The sequence below is a fragment of the Egretta garzetta genome, unplaced genomic scaffold (genome assembly GCF_000687185.1).
Source record: "Egretta garzetta isolate BGI_Z169 unplaced genomic scaffold, ASM68718v1 scaffold166, whole genome shotgun sequence".
Classification (NCBI taxonomy): domain Eukaryota; kingdom Metazoa; phylum Chordata; class Aves; order Pelecaniformes; family Ardeidae; genus Egretta; species Egretta garzetta.
In genome coordinates, this window is record NW_009260133.1 from 762,865 (window position 1) to 780,571 (window position 17,707).

Below are 17,707 nucleotides of genomic sequence, written 5' to 3' on the forward strand. Positions count from 1 at the left end.
AATGTGTAAATAAAAAAACCACACAACAGTTCAACCACTTAGCTATGGTAAGCACAGGAGCCACAAGTTTTGGTGCTGTGTTACCAAACTTCTGTAATAACTGATCATACTTCTTTTAAAGTTCTTTTCTATAGCTGGAAAATTACTTATTCTGTATTTTGCAGCTATTAGATGTTATATAACAGCCACAAAATATGCACATTTTCAGGACAACCCCCATATTTACACGTTCAGAAGAAGCCTCTATTTAAAGTACACACAAATTAGTTTTCAAGGCTTTCCAGAAAAGCCTATCAGTCTTCTTACTCCTGATTCAGCTCTTTGCAGATTTTTCTCCAAAATTTAAGAATCTGCTAAAAGGAAACTGTAAAAGTACTGTAATCCTTCTGGTGCAGAATAGAAGCGGACCCACCACAGTCCATCCTGGGCAACTATGAAGTTCTAACAACATTATGTGACGTGGGAGCAGGCCCCATGCTAGACAATTGCTATGCCTTTGGTTAGCAAATCTGAGTTCTGTATTGATGCTGTATTGGTATCATATTTACACTAGAATTCAGATCATCCCTGACATTCAATAAGCATTATAACTGTTACTTGCAAATCCTTGAGACTTAGAAAGCTAAAAATAAATCTACGAACCAAATTACTTTTATTTATTTCAGTGGAAGCACTGTTAGCATCAAAGACGCTTTAATGATGCTTTTAAATGAAAATACAACTGTTTAAATGAAAAAGCAACTGTTTGCAGTCCCAGTACTGCAGGCTAGAGTACCTAAACAATTGAAGATAATGAACGTAAAAAACAACCCTCCATGGTTTTGGCTAATTTGAGAAATGCAAAACTTTAAAAAAGAGAGAGAGAGAAAAGTGAGGTTTCAAATTATTTTCACTGTAACGGCTGAATGTTCTTAGAACAGACATTTCCTTCATTTCCTTTTTAAGCTTTGGGTTTTGTTTTTACAGTTATGCCTTTATATATAGATAAGAAGTTTTCATTAAATAATTTGAGCTAAATGGTGTGGTCACGCATAACTTTGGGAGACCCTTCTGGTCCCTTTCCATATTTCATCCCCAAGGTTCCTATTTTCCTAGTAAAAAACGAATGGGGAGGCAAGAAATAGACCATGTAGGAATGTGTTACTTTGCTAACCAGAAAGAAAAATTAATCACCAGCAACAGGTGTTCTTCAAGTCGTATAATCCCCATATAAACTGTAATTACACTCCATCACTTGAAACCACAAAGTTTTCCTTTGCATTATTCATAGAAGACACATGCTTGCTTGCTTGCTTTTCCCTTTTCCCTATTCAGTACAGGACAAATAAGATGGAACATCACTGTTTATAATATTAGTTGCTTCTCAACAACAACGTACTTGGAAGGACTATGAGAAAGATGGACAGACAAGCAAAGCACAAATGTACACTGGATGTCTCCAAGAACTCTAGTCATTTACGCTGGCTATTTACTTCTGATTTTTTTTACAGAGGTTCCACACAGACACTCTAATTACAGTCACCTGGCAGTTGCAGTTACCTGGCAGGAAGCATCGGAGGCTTTCAGGCAAATAGCAAATGCAGAACCATTTTGTCAAACGCTGCACCAACTCTCAAAGCCTCATAGATAGCATTCAATGGAAATGAGTGAATGAATGCTAGGAGTGCCAGGGTGTACTCTCCTGCTGCCGCAGTCACACAGCCACCAGTGAAAAAGGAAAGGGGGACAGCACAAACTTACCTAGCACCAGGTAAGACTACAGAGAATTATGTATGTGTCAATGTGAATACTTAATTTGTCCATCAAACTTCCATGGTGAGCTCACGGACCAAAAAAGGCTTGGCTTTCATGGCACAGCCAAGAGGTGGTGAAGGGAAAGACTTCTATGCCACAAAACTTTCCAACTCAATCCTGTATAAGCTTGAAATTAGTACCCAGTGGCATTAAGGACAGAGCTGGAAGGCCTGATTTGACCAGCTCCAGACTGCTGGCAACCAGGAATTCTCATCTTGGAAAGGTCTTCCTATTCTGAGGAAGTCAATTCAGATCCTGAGCATGCACTTGGATCCTGGCGAACAAGCAGGCCTGGACAGCTAGCAAGTAAAGTAATCCTTAAGAGCCTGGCCATTAGTCAGACCATAAAACCATCTTGAAAGCATATCAGATGATGTAAAGTCTTATCTAAAGTAACCAAAACACTACACAACTGGAAGATTTATAGTCTGATGGCAAGCACCTTCCGCTTTACATGTACAACCCAATTAGGGACAGAGGACAGACAAGAATGCACCTGCTCCACACACTGCAAGGAGAAATTTGTCAGTCACGTGGCTGGGCATAGGGGCACACGAGGTTAGAATACACGTGAGAACTCATATGAAGAAAAAAGGAACCCAATATATTGCAAGTATAAATGGCATTAAGAGGATACTTCTCTTTTCATCACACTTATCTGTTGGCTAATTTATAACCGACAATGTTAAAACATAAATTCCATGCAACTGTTATTTAAAAAAAAATGTTTACAATATCATATCAGTGACAAATGGAGCTTAGAAGCTAATGTTCAAACATAACATAGAACCTTAAAAAAATGCATGCCTTTTCAATTTAGCTTCCCAGCAGTAACATTAAAAACCATACAGCACTGCTGCCAAGAACTCAGAAAAATTGTTTTTCTTAAAATCACTACAGTATCCTAAAATAAATAGGCATTAGCAAGATTAATAGATTTTGAAACTTTATCAGTACTCTTCCTGAACTTCCAATGAGTTTCATAATTCAGAAAGAAAAACAGAGCCTATTACAGAAGGAATACAGAGCACTGTGTGTACTGACTTATCCATCAATACAAAAACAGAGACAGCAATGAAGAAATTTTTAAAACAAAACAAACTCACCAAAACAAAAAGGAAAGAATAACACACACACACACTCTAAAATGAGAAAGAAGTAATACAAAAGGCAAGAATGAAATGCTTCGCAGTTTGAAAGAGCAGAAAATTGTTTTTAATTACAACTCTATCAAACCAGACATAACACTCAATTATTCTTTTAATAGATATTTGGAAAAGAGGACCTGTGACCATAAAGCTATTTTACATCTTAACAGGTGGACTTAATACTGAGGTTAGGAGATACTAAGTAATGTTCAAAAAACCCCCTGATTTTACAAGTGAATACACGGGAAACCAAGCTCTATTCAGAGGCCAAACAAGATTTCTTCCTACCAGGTATGATGTGGTTTGACAACACAATTGAGCCAGTCTAACACTTACTTGCTATGAAGAGTCTTGCAGCCCTCCTCCTCTCCCACCACATTTTCTTACTCCTTTCCTTTTGAAAGCACCAAGACCCTTTTGACCTAACAGTGAGTCAATTGAAGGAACTAATCCTTGAAGAAACATTTTTTTTTTGTTAAGATTAGCTTTCAGATCAGAACACAGAGATTCAACAGCAATGCCACAGAAAGGAGCATAGGGCTGGCAAAGGGGGCAGAAAACATAACTGTATCTAGCCGTTATCTTTTGCTGAGCTGTACTATTGAACTCCAGTCATTGTAACTCAGCTTTAAACCTATAAAAGTCCTCTCTTGAGCACAGTTCTTTTTCATGCTCTGTCAATTACTGGTTTCATTACTGATGCATGTTTGTTTTCAAAGAAGTTTGACTCATTAGGATCTCAATTGAAAACACAGGCAGAGATTGCCAGTCTGTTACATCAGTTTAAAATATCCTCACAAGTTTCTATTACTACTAAAAATCAAATCATCTGGACAAGGCAAAGGTCAAAGTTTTTGTGGTCTCCTATCACAGCTGAACAACAGTAACAACTTCCATATAACCCAGTGAATATCACAAGAACACATTTTTCCCTCTTGTGAAAAACTGAATTTTATTTTGGAATTCCACATTTTATTTGTTTGGGTTTTTTTCCTTTTTTTCATTGACAGTGCCAGCATCAAAAGATTCTGCAACACAAAGATGCAACACTGAGATCCAGAAAACATAAGCTTATAACATTAGATAGCAGATTTCTCAGCAGTACTATTCACGAGCTAAGAAATTCACTTTCACAAATCACTGCTTACCTTTTCTAATGCAGATTAGCTCATGTACACCACAAGTTCGTTCTCCACCTATGTGGAAACAAATCATTAGAAAATATTAACAAATAAAATGTATTTGACTTCTTGATAAGGCTTATACACAGTGTAAAAGAAAAAGCTGTAAAGCCATGCCATTTAATAAAACCACAAAAGATTGATTTAACAAGTTTTCAATTTAGACATGATATCCTTTGGAGAAAACAATAAATGTACTTTTGGCTTAATATTGCTAATGATGGTGCAGTTTGAAGAGTTTTACACAGAATTTATGCAGATAAAATTACAAGCACAAGCAAATTAACTGAAGCCACACTAACATTTCCCAAGTATAAAACATAATTTCCTGTTCTGAAGGAACAACCATCTACAGAAGAATTCTCAAAATATCAAAAATATTTGTAACATAACATAATGCCAAAATACTGTTATGATTATCTTCCATGGTAAAAAAAAGACAAAGCCTGTTACTAAAGGCTGACTTTACCTAGAATTTCTCCTTAAAAGGTTTTGTTGTTTTTTTTTTAAATTAAAAAACAAGCTGTACAGAATTTGAGACATTTATAAAAGAATAACAAAATTGTTGCTAGAAACATTAAGCTTTAGTTTACATTTTAATAACATTTTAATGTCAGAATTGCATCTAGTAAACAAAACACCAACACATAATATACCTAGTGAGGACAATGAAGGAATCCACAGAGGAAGGAGAATACATTCAGTCAACCATGATGAGAGAGGAAGGTGTGAAACAGGGATGGGACATGAAAAAAGCTAGTGCTGCGCCTTGTAGAAGGAGGAATGGGCAGTTACAAACTGTTGAATAGGTTCTTTTAATGGTATTGATACCAAAAATGACAGATAAAAGAAACTTTCTAAGACTCAAAGATAGAGTTTTTAGAAAGTAGGCATTCTTTATTGCAGCGTTGGGTGCATGGGGGATCACTCCACCTATCATGCACACCTCTGTACTACCTCTTACAGTCTAAATACATGTTCTATATGAATATTAATGTGTCATACAAATTATTTCTAGGAATAGGTGGAGAGTTCTAAGAAACCATTAACATCATCCCTCCTTTTTACACACGTGCAATCTGTTTTGGTGGTCGCACCTGGGGGTCTTTTGGATGAAGGCAAAACATCTTCCTCACTTTTAATTTTTCACCTTTCAAGGCCAGCACATCCTGCCAACTGTCCATCTGTTATTTCACTTACTCTATCTTACATGCACTATTTGTTCTCGTTCCTCCTGGTCAAGCAACCTTGACAAATCGTCATTATCTTTCTTACTCTATCCTCTCCCAATTCCTCCTGTCCTTTTGTAAATCCACTAAGTAACTACTGACTTTAGCAAATCTTCAGCAAACTAGACAACAAGGCCTAAGTCATAAGACGTAGGCTGCTTGTAACATTGTTGACTTTAACCCTTAAGGCATCAGAATCTAGAAATTATTGGTAGAGTTAATTTTTTTTATTATGATCACTTTAGATTGAATAAATTTACAGTATCCATGATCCTCTTCTCTTTTAATTTAATACATTTTGGAATTATATGCCCCACGGTCAAACCTTAAAATTCCAAGCTACAGCCTGTCTTAACCATACCCTAATGCCCACTAAGCTTTTTTCCACTGACAACAAAAGACTGCATGTATATGTATACAGAACTGAAGGGAACTGCCTAGGTTTTCATACCCAGTTCTCTGCAATCTCATGAAAATACAAAGCAGACAGTTCCAAAACCTCACAAAACATCTATTCCATATGCATTAATAACTATTGGGCTCCAAACACTTCACAACATGGTAAAAAAAGCTTTAGATAACAAAATTCTTTCAATCCCCCAAATGTGGAAATACATTATATAGCAGTTATTACTCTCCATATTATTCCATAATAAAGGAATTATGCCATGTAATAAAGGATATTATAATATCAAGTAATAATTAAAACTCATAATTTATAATACTAACAGATGGTGTTGTAAAAGTTGTAAGCAGACACCTGTATTTGAGGTTAAATTTACATTTTAAAGAAATAACTGTAGGAAATGCATATATTAGAGGAAAAAAAGGATAACAGGATCAAATAAAATTAAACATCTGTGAGGTATGAAATTTAAAAGAATCCTCATTTTATGTCAACATACTTTTTTTTCCATATTCAGTAATATGACATAGAAGCCTCAAGGATACTCCTGAATGGGAAATCAAGTATCAGAGAGTCTGAGAATTCCATGAGTTTTGTATAGTCATCACCATTACAAAACCCAGTTATAATAGCAGTATAACTCTCTCTTTTCAGTGTACTCTAGAAGCTGGACAATATCATTTTCACTCAGAAAACATTTTGGAAGGAAAACATGATAAAAACTTAGTAAAAAAAAATAATCTGGTTTTATGACAAGAAGGCATTTAAAAAAAACCAAACTTAGGGAGAAGATTACAATTTTCTTTAAAGTCACAGCAATCATCTTCAGGCTACAAAAGAGAAACTAAGAGTGACTGAAACTCTTCTCCCTAGATTTTCTCCCCCCAATAGACTTAAATTCAGCAATGAAGAAAGAATAAAAATTACTGAAAAAATAAAACTATTTTTCATTACACATATGCTAGACAGTTAGTTAAAAATAATCACCTAGAAATGACTGAGAGAAGAATAGTGAGCAGCATTAGATTTTAATTATAAACTACCCTCAATGAAATCAACCAGCTTGAAATCTCATCATAAAATACTAATTTTAGGTTTGGATTTTGCATTTTTTTTAAAGAAAGGTATCTTTTTTTCAGTCATTGAGATGCTAAAATATGATGGTGTTCCACTAAATAAAGCCTTTACATTAATCCTCATGTTACTTTTTATTGACCACAAGGCTATATAATAGATTTATATAATTTTTCTTTTTTATTTTGTTAGAAAATGCTGAATGGTATTTCTTATTTAATAGGTTATTATTCTATTACTGTTTTTCCAAACTGCTTTTGGACAGAAATCAACTGTTAAATAAAAAAACATCAAGTGACCTGCATATTTTGAAAATAAAGTTGAAGAAAGCGTCTTTAATATTTTAAATTAACCTATTTATTAAACACACGAAATATTATCCTCAAGTGATGTGGGAAGATTCTTCTTTTCCCTAGTGCTCTTCAAAACTGGAAGCAATACACTACTGACATCTTACTTTTACTCACAGATTAACAAATGAACGTGAGTTTTTCTGTCTTTCCAACTCCCGAGAAGTCTCTCAGTTTCGAAGGACCTAGTCATTGAAGGAAACTAAACTGATCATATGAAAACATTTTGCGTGACAGCAAGATGTCAACTGCTAACTTAGCAATTCAGTCTGAAAAGACTGGTTTTGTGTTGGTTAGCCCACAAATCCCAAAGGTTCAGCGGTATGACCCTCTTAAATTCTACAGTCTTTAAATGTCACTTTAAAGTAATTGATTTCAATATAGTGTTAGGTCACCATACTTTTACAGTTAATTAAAATTTAAGTTTGATTTAGACACAAATTATTATTAATTCTATTTCATCTTGTCTATGAACATGATCTCCTATTTAACAGTTTAAAGTGAGTTTGCACATAAAACTACACAATACTCTGTCCAAAACGCAATCTGAGAATACAAAAAACCCACCTGGGGTCACAGAGCTTTTAATAATTTCAGACAATTGAAGTAAAATGAGAAATAATGAAAGATGAAGTAATGTTAGAATTGCACATTCAACAAAACATTTGAATTTTCCTGAGCAAGAAGGACCACCAAGTGGCCCTAAAATCTAAATCATTCAAACACTTAGCACAAACAAAATGGCTGGATGTTTTACAGAGGCAGCTGAAACACCTGATGAAGTTGTATTTTTTCAATTTAAGACAGATTTTGTATACCAAGTCTCTATTTGCCAATACAGCTATCACACCAAGAAGATTAAAAGGTGTACATCAAAGAAGATAAAACACCACCTGAATTTTCTACTGATTAAATTGTAAAATTTTACACCTTTCTAAAACTAGTACAATTCAAAATTCAAAGTACTACTGTCTTTGGACTTTAGCTGAAACTCCACTACTGGGGGCTGAAAATAATTATCATAGAGCAATGTAGGTTGGGAGTGCTTCAGAGCAGGACCATCTTTACAGGAGGTTCCTCAAGGGCCTCAACCAACCAAGTTCTGCAAGGACTGAGACACCACGACGTCTCCAGGCACTAGCAGTTCCTACAGGAAGGCAGGGATGGTATCATCCTTCTCACTGTGAGTACTTACTTCTTCCTTACAGCCAGTCAGAATTTTCCTTAATGTAGCTCACGCCCATTGCCTTATGTGCTTTCATTGCACATCTGAAGAACCCATCTCCATTTCTTAGACCCCCTTATAAAGTGAAAGACTGCTGTGAGCCCCTTTCAGCTTTCTCCAAACATATTTCCTAAGCCTCTCCTCATGTGATGTGTACCCCAGTCCCCCACCAACTTAGCGGCACTCTGCTGGAGTCTCTCCAGTTTGTCAGTCTCTTTCATACTGGGTGAATACAGTTGGATACGGAGTCAGCCCACGTTGCTTACAGAGGCACATGGCTGATCCATGTTCAACCTGCTGTTCACCAGGATCCTCAGGTTCTTTTCTGCAGAGTTGCTCCTGGCCAGTCTGTCCCCAACTTGTAGTGCTGCAAGGACTTGCACTTTTCATTTGTCCTTCTTGAAGTTTATGCAGTTCCCTTCAGCCCATGCTTTCAGCCGGCTGAGCTGAAAGATAGCAGCCCTACCCTCCAGTGATTAACTGCTCCCCGACCCGGCATCACGTACAAACTCCATGAGGGTGCATTCCATCCCTTCAACAAAAAATGCCACACAGTCTTAGTTCCAACATCAATACTGTGGTGCAACTTAGGGTACTGCATATAAAATACATTATTCCTTGGTTCAGCACCAAATCCATGTTAGTAGCTGCAGCAGAACATTACACCGTATCATACAGGTCTTTGTCATTAGATGTAGCTTCTGGGACATAGTTTTTATGTGCTAAAAAAATCCTGCTGAGGATTGTATTTTAATTAGCATTTTGATAAGTTTGGACTACATTCAACAAACATTCACTTAACATTTTATTCAACATTAGACAACTATTTTTTCCTTTGACAAATCTGTGAAATTCCAGTGTGTTATGACAATACCGCACAGATTGAGTAGCATGAACAAAGTGAGGGGCACAGCGTTCATTACGACCCTTGAGAGCCTACTTTGCCAAATTACAGAGGAGTAGCTGCTGCTCACGCACAGCCATGGCAAGGGACATGCATTTCAGCAGAGCGCCTTCACTCCTGCCCCATGACCCCGTGTCAGACACTGTCGTAGTCATTTGACAGAGCACAAGTAAGGCTGGCCACCTGCCTCGAACATGCAGGACTGTCAAACAGAGAAGGAAACAACAGTACTGTGCAGCAAATGCATAAAATAGAGGTGTTATGGTGCAGAAACAAAAAACAAGTGAAAAGGCCTACAACACTGTTAATGTTAATGAGTCTGAAGCATGTGCAAGTACTAATGCTTCTGCTATGAACACAAGTTACTTAGGAAACCCATTCTTATGCTAAGCTGTTTCATATAACATACTATAAACTTATTCTAAAAGACAACCATAACAAAAGTGTTCTGGCTTACATATACCAATAAATCTACTCCTTGAAAAATTGCCTCATACCATGAGCTGATTTTAAGGAAGAATCTGGGTGTAGGTGAACAGACAGCTAACTGTCAAGGAAAACAAAGCTGAAAAGACTGTCACTGAACAGCAACTCTACAGCTGGCATCACTATGGTATTTTTCCTAAAAAGGCTGCATACACTCATTAGCCCATCCTTACCTATGGTGTAAAATCACCTCTCCGTTCCTTTAGTACCCTTTTTACAATTTTAGTCTATAGATAATATTGCATATGTAAAAAAAGAAATGTTTAAAGTTGAAACCTTGGAAGTAGTCAAAAAGCAAACTAAAAACCAAAAACAATGTTTGAATTTATTAGGAAAGAGATGACAAATTAAAAAAATTAAATCTGCTATTTCATATACTTATTATGTACCCACATCTTGTATATTCTCTGCAGTTTTGGTCTCTTCTCTGTCCCACCACCTCAAAGCCAAAAAGAACCACAGAAGTCACAGAAAAAGGCAAATAAAAAAAAAATCAATAGAAATGGTTAAAAGACAAATGTTTTCCATATGAAGAATGATTTAATAGACTAAGACTCTTGGACCTGGAAAAAAAAATAGATACCACACATGGTGGATGTAAGCAGGTAAATAAAGAACAATTATTTCTTGTCTATCCACTGATAAGAGAAATAAGTATCAGATTCAATTAGCAGCAGACATGTTCAAGACCAGAAGTTTTCAAGAGTAAAAGTTAGAAATCAAAGTTCTGGTTTTATAACACATACTCTTACTGTAAAGACTGTCTTCTCTGCTAGCACCATTTAAAATGATTGCTATTTATTAATTTCTTCACCTAATGATAAGGTCATCTGCCTGTCCTGACTTAAGAATATTTTGTTTGTTGTTATCTGACCATAAAAGTAGTGACAAACATCAAAACTTTTTTTCACATGGAAAATATTTAATTTTTCATTATCTTTGTAATCAACAGAACCAACGACGACACCGATCAATGAATTGACAATCAATGACAATTAATCAAGAATAGCATTTCTGTTTCTCAAACAAATTTTGCATCTGATCCCACCCACACTGAAATAAATGGAAGATTCTCCATGGACTTACAGAAGCCAAAAAGAAAGAGACAGCACAGATTTTCTAAGCTATGTCATAAAGTAGAGAGGTTCTCAGGGACCTTCTCCTCTCCATCATGTAAACAGTATTATCTCACCTTCCTTTCTACCCAGAATGAGCAGACACTGCTCCTTCCCCACTCTTCTGATGACTGGAATATAATTAGCACTAAAAGATTAATAACCTCTTTATTTTAACTTGTTCTCAAATCATACTAGTGGAAATGCAGAGATGCAGTAAATATAACTAGCAACAGAAACATTCAGTATAAATGGTTCAAATCTGATCTGACATAAAACCTCTGGATATTTTTTTAAGTAAGAACACAAAGAGAACCAGCAGCTACTAGAATTGTTACTTCACCGCAAATGACAAGAAGATTAAAGATACATTGCCAAGCAATGCACATTGCTATCAAATGTTCTGGAAATAAAAAGGAAGATGTCAACAACAAAAGTTGATAGCAAAAGAGGGATAAAAAAATGAGTATGACTTTTAGCTAATCCCTACAGTTTTTAGTTAACACCACTGAATCACCACTCTAGAGCAAAGTTTCACAACATAAAGTAAGCTCAGAAATATATTTTTTTTAATAATTAATGATCTATGGATTTGTGTGTATAATTCACTTTAAAAGTATACATTTTAGTGATTTTAGTTACTCAATGAAATGGTGAGGAAAATATACTCACAGAAATAGTATTAGTAACTGGGTTTCTCATATTTTAAATAAAACAGTAAGTTTGTGATACAAAGGGAAATTACTAACAAGAATTTATATTTCAAAAGATCCTAGTTAGTGGGAAAACTGCTTATTTTAGACTACATAACAAAAATACCTTTAAGTTGTGTGTCAATTGTACTGAACCTACCACTTTTCACAAATGTTCCTCCACAGAATGTGACCTACTAGTTCACACACTCAACACACCTTTGCTGGCTTACCATTAATGTTCAAAACCATCCCAAAGTTTCTCCATCTCACTCTAGAGACAGATTTACACAGAAATCAGAAAACATCTCCTACCTCCAAGAGTTAAACGGTCAAAAATTTACCTGGACAAGCTGGAGAGGTACCTGAACAAGCTGGAGAGGTGGGCCTGCGTGAACCTCATGAGGTTCAACAAGGCCAAGTGCAAGGTCCTGCACCTGGGTCAGGGTAACACCCGGTATCAACACAAGCTGGGGGAAGAAAGGATTGAGAGCAGCCCTGCCCCCACCAGGGGGTACTGGTGGACGAAAAGCTGAATATGAGCTGGAAATGTGCACTGGTAGCCCAGAAGGCCGACTTTACCCTGGGCTGCATCAAGAGAAGCGTGGCCAGCAGAGTGAGGGAAGGAATTCTGCCCCTCTACTCTGCTCTGGTGAGACCTTACCTGGAGCCCTGCGTCCAGCTCTGGAGCCCTCAGCACAAGACAGACATGGAACTGTTGGAGTGGGTCCAGAGGAGGGGTACAAAAATTATCTGAGGGCTGGAGCACCTCTCCTATAAGGACAGGCTGAGGGAGTTGGGCTTGTTCAGCCTGGAGAAGAGAAAGCTGCAGGGAGACCTTATAGCAGCCTTTCAGTACTTAAAGGGGGCCTATAGGAAAGATGGGGAAAATCTTTTTAGTAGGGCCAGCTGTGACAGGACAAGGGGTAATGGTTTTAAACTAAACCAGGGTAGGTTTAGACTGGATATAAGGAAGAAATTCTTTACAATGAGGGTAGTGAAACACTGGAACGGGTTGCCCAGAGAGGTGGTGGAGGCCCCATCCCTGGAAACATTCAAGGCCAGGTTGGACGGGGCTCTGAGCAACCTGATCTAGTTAGCAGTGTCCCTGCTCACTGCAGGGGGGTTAGGCTAGATGACCTCTAGGGGTCCCTTCCAACCCAAAACATTCTATGATTCTATGATTGAAAAATTAGAAAGTGCAAAGATTAAATGCTGACTTGAAATCCTCACTTCAGTTCCCAGGTGCACATTTAGTTGTATATACAATATAGGACCTTTGTCTTATGCAGCCCAAAACCTGACAATATTCAGGAAAAAGACTGAGAGTATGAGCTGTGGATCCCTCACATCATTCATTACAAAAGCTGGAAGAAGTGTAATTGAATAAGGCTGGGAGTAAGGTGAAGAGAAAATATGACCTAATGCTTAAAGCAGTTGAAAGTTCTCCAGAAGACAGCAAGGCTCTTTCCTCTTTTACAGGTCCCCCTGTACTTTGATGGGCAGTAATATAAGTCAACATTTTTAATCAGGTAGTGACTGTCCATTTGCTTTCCTGCATGCCCATCTTGAATGCCAAGAGTTCCAATTTACAAAAGTGACAAGCACTAGAAATGAACAGAATTCAAGAATTTCACTCTGCAACACATCAACTGTTCTTACATTGAGTATGATAGTTTCATCTCAGCCCACAGGGAGCTTGTCAAGAAAAAAAAAAAAAAAATCTGTAGAGCATTAGAGGTTTTGTTGTTTTGGGTTGCCTAAAAGGCGACAGAGACCTAATGGCTTTCTTTATTTCAACAGATCCATAACACTACAGTGATAATGCTGCAACATAAATCCAACCAGGAAATTGGTAATTTTGCATATGGCAAAAGATTTTACTGTCATCAGCAAATAATGTAGGGAATCATCCTTACAATGACATTAAAACACACCAGCTAACACTCCCTGAACAGTTTCCACTACAGACCGTGAATGAGCAGAAGACAGCATTAAACAGATTCTCTGTGGCTGATCAAATCTGATACCCTGACATTTGATCCAAGCCACATTAAACAAATGTGTTTAAAAGTGGGCATAAGTACAAAATACTACTTCTTAAGTTTAGGCTTTATTTAATACTGCTGCTGCTGAATGCCTGCCCTGGCTGCACCGACTTGGATTCAGAAGCGCTATGATCAATTCAGGTCAGTGCTAACTTGAAGATCTCTGTGTTATCTTACACCCTTCTACTACACGCTGCAGTGACACCTGAATATCCCAGGTAACTTGGAAGTCAAGATAAAACTGTTCCCTAGGCCAGATTCAACCTATGAGCCACACATGCAATACTTCTACACTGTACACAGCTCATTGCTCTTCTGTTTCCTTTTCTGGCTTCTGGAAATTTGTAACTAGGCATAGTTTTCACATAATCTGTATGAAGCAGTATTCTAAATCCTCTCTTGTTATATCCATAAACAAAAAGCAGGTTCATTCAGTAATTTTTATCTTTGTTTCCCAAGGAAATGAGGGTTATACAGTTCATTTCCTGCCCCATCCTTCTATTGCTTACAAATTCACTGGCTAATTTAAGCCAAAATTGACAGAAAGTTTTAAGAACTTCATACTTTCAGATTCTATGTTTCATAAAACATCAGCAGTCAGATACAACAGAACCACAAACCCACGGACAGCCCACCAGCCGATAAATCCATACACAGCACACACAGCTGCAGCTGCCTGCTTCCAGCCAAACAGCTGGCAGATGAGGAAAGTGAGGGGGGGAACAACCTTGTCAGAAACATCGGAGAGCTCCGGGCACTTCAGAGACGCTCAGGAGACGAAGGGACAAAATGAAAGGCATTCAAAAGCCTAGATACAGGACAAGGACTTTGACGTAATACATCAGGAAGGGCAAGTGTTCCACTGGTAGGATCACAGGGGAAAATATGAGAAGCCATGTTTATTAGTCTCATTACTCTAGCAATAACTTATTAGATGACAGCACCACCCTGTAATTCTTTCTTTTCCACTAGATTCCTTTTATCTGTTCAGCTCATTATTCTCTTTAATACTACTTCTCAATTCTTAACACTAAACTCCTCACAAAGGAAACCACAGGAAAGAGTTTAAATTCAAAAAGAATTAACTCAGTCTGAGAAGGTTCATCTCTAAATGTATTCCCCTCCTTGAGAAACACACATTTTTGTATAGCCTACATGCCGTTACAGCATGTTCAGGTGCAGCCCAAAAACCTGGTAAAAGTGGATTCATGAGGATATACAAGATATGCAATTCTGCCCTAGGTTACAAAGCATCCCACTGCGACCTTTACATTTCTTTTCCCTCCTCCACGTAATTGCAATACGATTTCCATTGCTAGCTCCTCACTCAGACCTCAATTCAACAGAACTCTTAAGGCAAAGTTTTGCTATTGCTCAAAAAAGGAAAAGCAGCACAAAGAAATCAAATTAATGCTGTCATGAGGAACATTACCACGGCGACGCTGAAGGACTCTCAGAAGTCACTCCTCAACTCTCCCTCTTTCCAATCCCAGCAAACTGCCCCAAGACCCCAGGCCTGGGCTGCTGTGGGTGAGAGGGTCTTAATCTCAGACTGCCCACCATTCTGGTCTTGCTACTGCTTTCAGTTTGGCTTTACCCTCTATCACATTTGCCATCCTCCCTGTTCTGATACTCTCCATATTAGATTCATTTAACCTTTGCCTACGAAAAAGTGGAAATATTGAGCAATAACCTTGCATCTTAAAGTAGAGCTCCTACTTAATACTAAAACTAATTTTGTTTTGCAAGAGAAACATACAGAAATAAGAACTGTAAATACAATTCTTTAACCTCATTTGCGCCAAAACTTTTCCAACTGGGTTGCCCTCTGCTGTTTCCTCGCAAATCTGAGATCGCCTGACCTACGCAAACTATATACCTGATGTTTTTAGAAAGAAATAAAAAAGAACTTGTTTTAACATGACATTAACTTTCTGAAGAAAAATATGTAATTCTTCCTGCAATCACTAAATCAGGGCTTTGAACTTGGTCACATGAAGAATACTTGTCTTTTAAAAGTCTGTCAGTGACCATAATGCAAAAAAGTAACAAAGCATTGTCACTGAGCAAAACAACAATGGTCACTGGCCATGGCCAGCGGCTCCCTAGTTCTCTATAACACTTGATACAAAAAGCCTCACTTTTACAAAAACTTTGGGGTTTAGCGTTAGAACTGGTATGCTGACAAAGTGACACTGGAAATGGTACTTACAGATTTTTAATAACAGCCAAAAGCCTTTGATTTCTTACAGCTAACAAGTCCTATTTTAATTTGAGCTCTTTTATTTTTGTGCACTCTTTACATATGTGTATGTACAGGTGTATGTCCTACCTCAAAGGAGTTTTGAACTAATTCTTCAATCAGAAATTTTCAATCTGTTGCTTATTTCCCATGCCTTTACCAAAAAAAAAAAAAAATCTGGACAACTGCAGTGTCTTTAAAACTGATCAAAGTATTTCTTCTGTTTACTTAATTAAGTACATGTGTAAATTTACTTGGACACAATGTAAATTCTGTATTTTGACACTTTGGGCTAGAAGTCTTATGGTTTGATCCTGACTTCAAGAGTTAGTATTCACCCAAATCAAACTCGTATTTTTAAACACTGCTGGCCAGGATATAGTACTGCTAAACACTACAGTCAAGGCAAGGTACCGTTGCACAAGCAGGAGGGAAAAAAACACCAAGATAAGGAATAAAAACTGTAATACCTACTAAGAAGTCTAACAGCAATCATCTATTCAATTGAAAACAAAGAGGATGCTGCATGCCTGCTACAGACCACAGCAGAAAAATACATTGCATTTTCTGTCTTCAGTAAGAGTACTAAATCAAAACCTAGCCGATCGCTTTCATGATTGGATTTATTTTTTTTTAATCCCGCCTCACATTTAACTGTAAGCAATACACCCAATTTTCTCAAGAGCTTAAGTCCCATTTTGGCAATTTCACATAAGCATCTACAAAACAGTTGGGCTATTTCTAAAGTCTGGCCCTAATGAGAAGCGACGCATTCTTTTCAAAGACTAGATTGCTTAATTGCTTCAGGAGTATTTGCTTTAACTTTTAAGAAGTAATACCCTAAAACCCCTGAAAATATTAAACATGAATTTCACATTTTACGAATATTTTCAGATCTAACAAATTCTCACAGACTTCTGGGACGATGCAGCCTAAGATGAAAACAGAGAGAGATTTTGAAGGGCTGATAATTTTTTTTTTTCTGAGCTTGAGTTACATAAAAAGTCTAGACCCTGCAGAAATTTTTGCTATATTCTTGATAATATTAAGAGGACTCTTCAGCAGAAAAGAACCTAGCCAACTTAAAGCCAGCCAACTTAAGACTCCTGGTATGCACAGCTTCCAAGACAGGGTGAACAGGCAGCTTTACTTGCGCAGCGCAACTTCTCCTTACAGAGGCCTGAAGTACTAATTCAAGGAAACTGACAGCACAAAAGCATCCCACATGAAAAACAAACAAGAACAGTTTGGTTTTTTCCACCTCACTGTTTTCCTAGATTCTTTAAGTTGCAACAACAGATGCTTTGGGAAGGAAACACGATGGTCGAGGAAGCAGCATACCTTAAGATCTACTTTTGCTGGAAATAAAGTTCTGAGGTTTATTTTTCTTTTTTAAGGATTTTTAATGAGGTGTACAATTACTGTCAAAACGTAGAGGAAAGGTTTCAAAACAACAGTCAGAAGCCCTGCCTTTTAAGATGACCACCTCCAAACAAACCCAACAAGTGTCTAGTACATCTCACTCCTTGGTTGTTGCTGTTGCAAAGTGATGACTAGAAAGATCTGCGGACGCCAGCCCCTATACAGCCTGTTAGCTCTCAGCAGCTGGGCGACCGGCAGAGAGCAGGCAACCTCCCTCGCCTGGGGAATCGGTTTTCAGAGACTTCGGGGCCCGGAGGGACGATGAGTTTTACAGCAGTTGGCGAAGTCTCTGCGGGGAGGGCGGAAAAGGCTGCGCGCCTTCAGCAAACTGGCATTTCGCACCCGGGTGCGGGCGGTTCCCAGGCACCCCCTCGCTCCGGCGGTCTCGGCC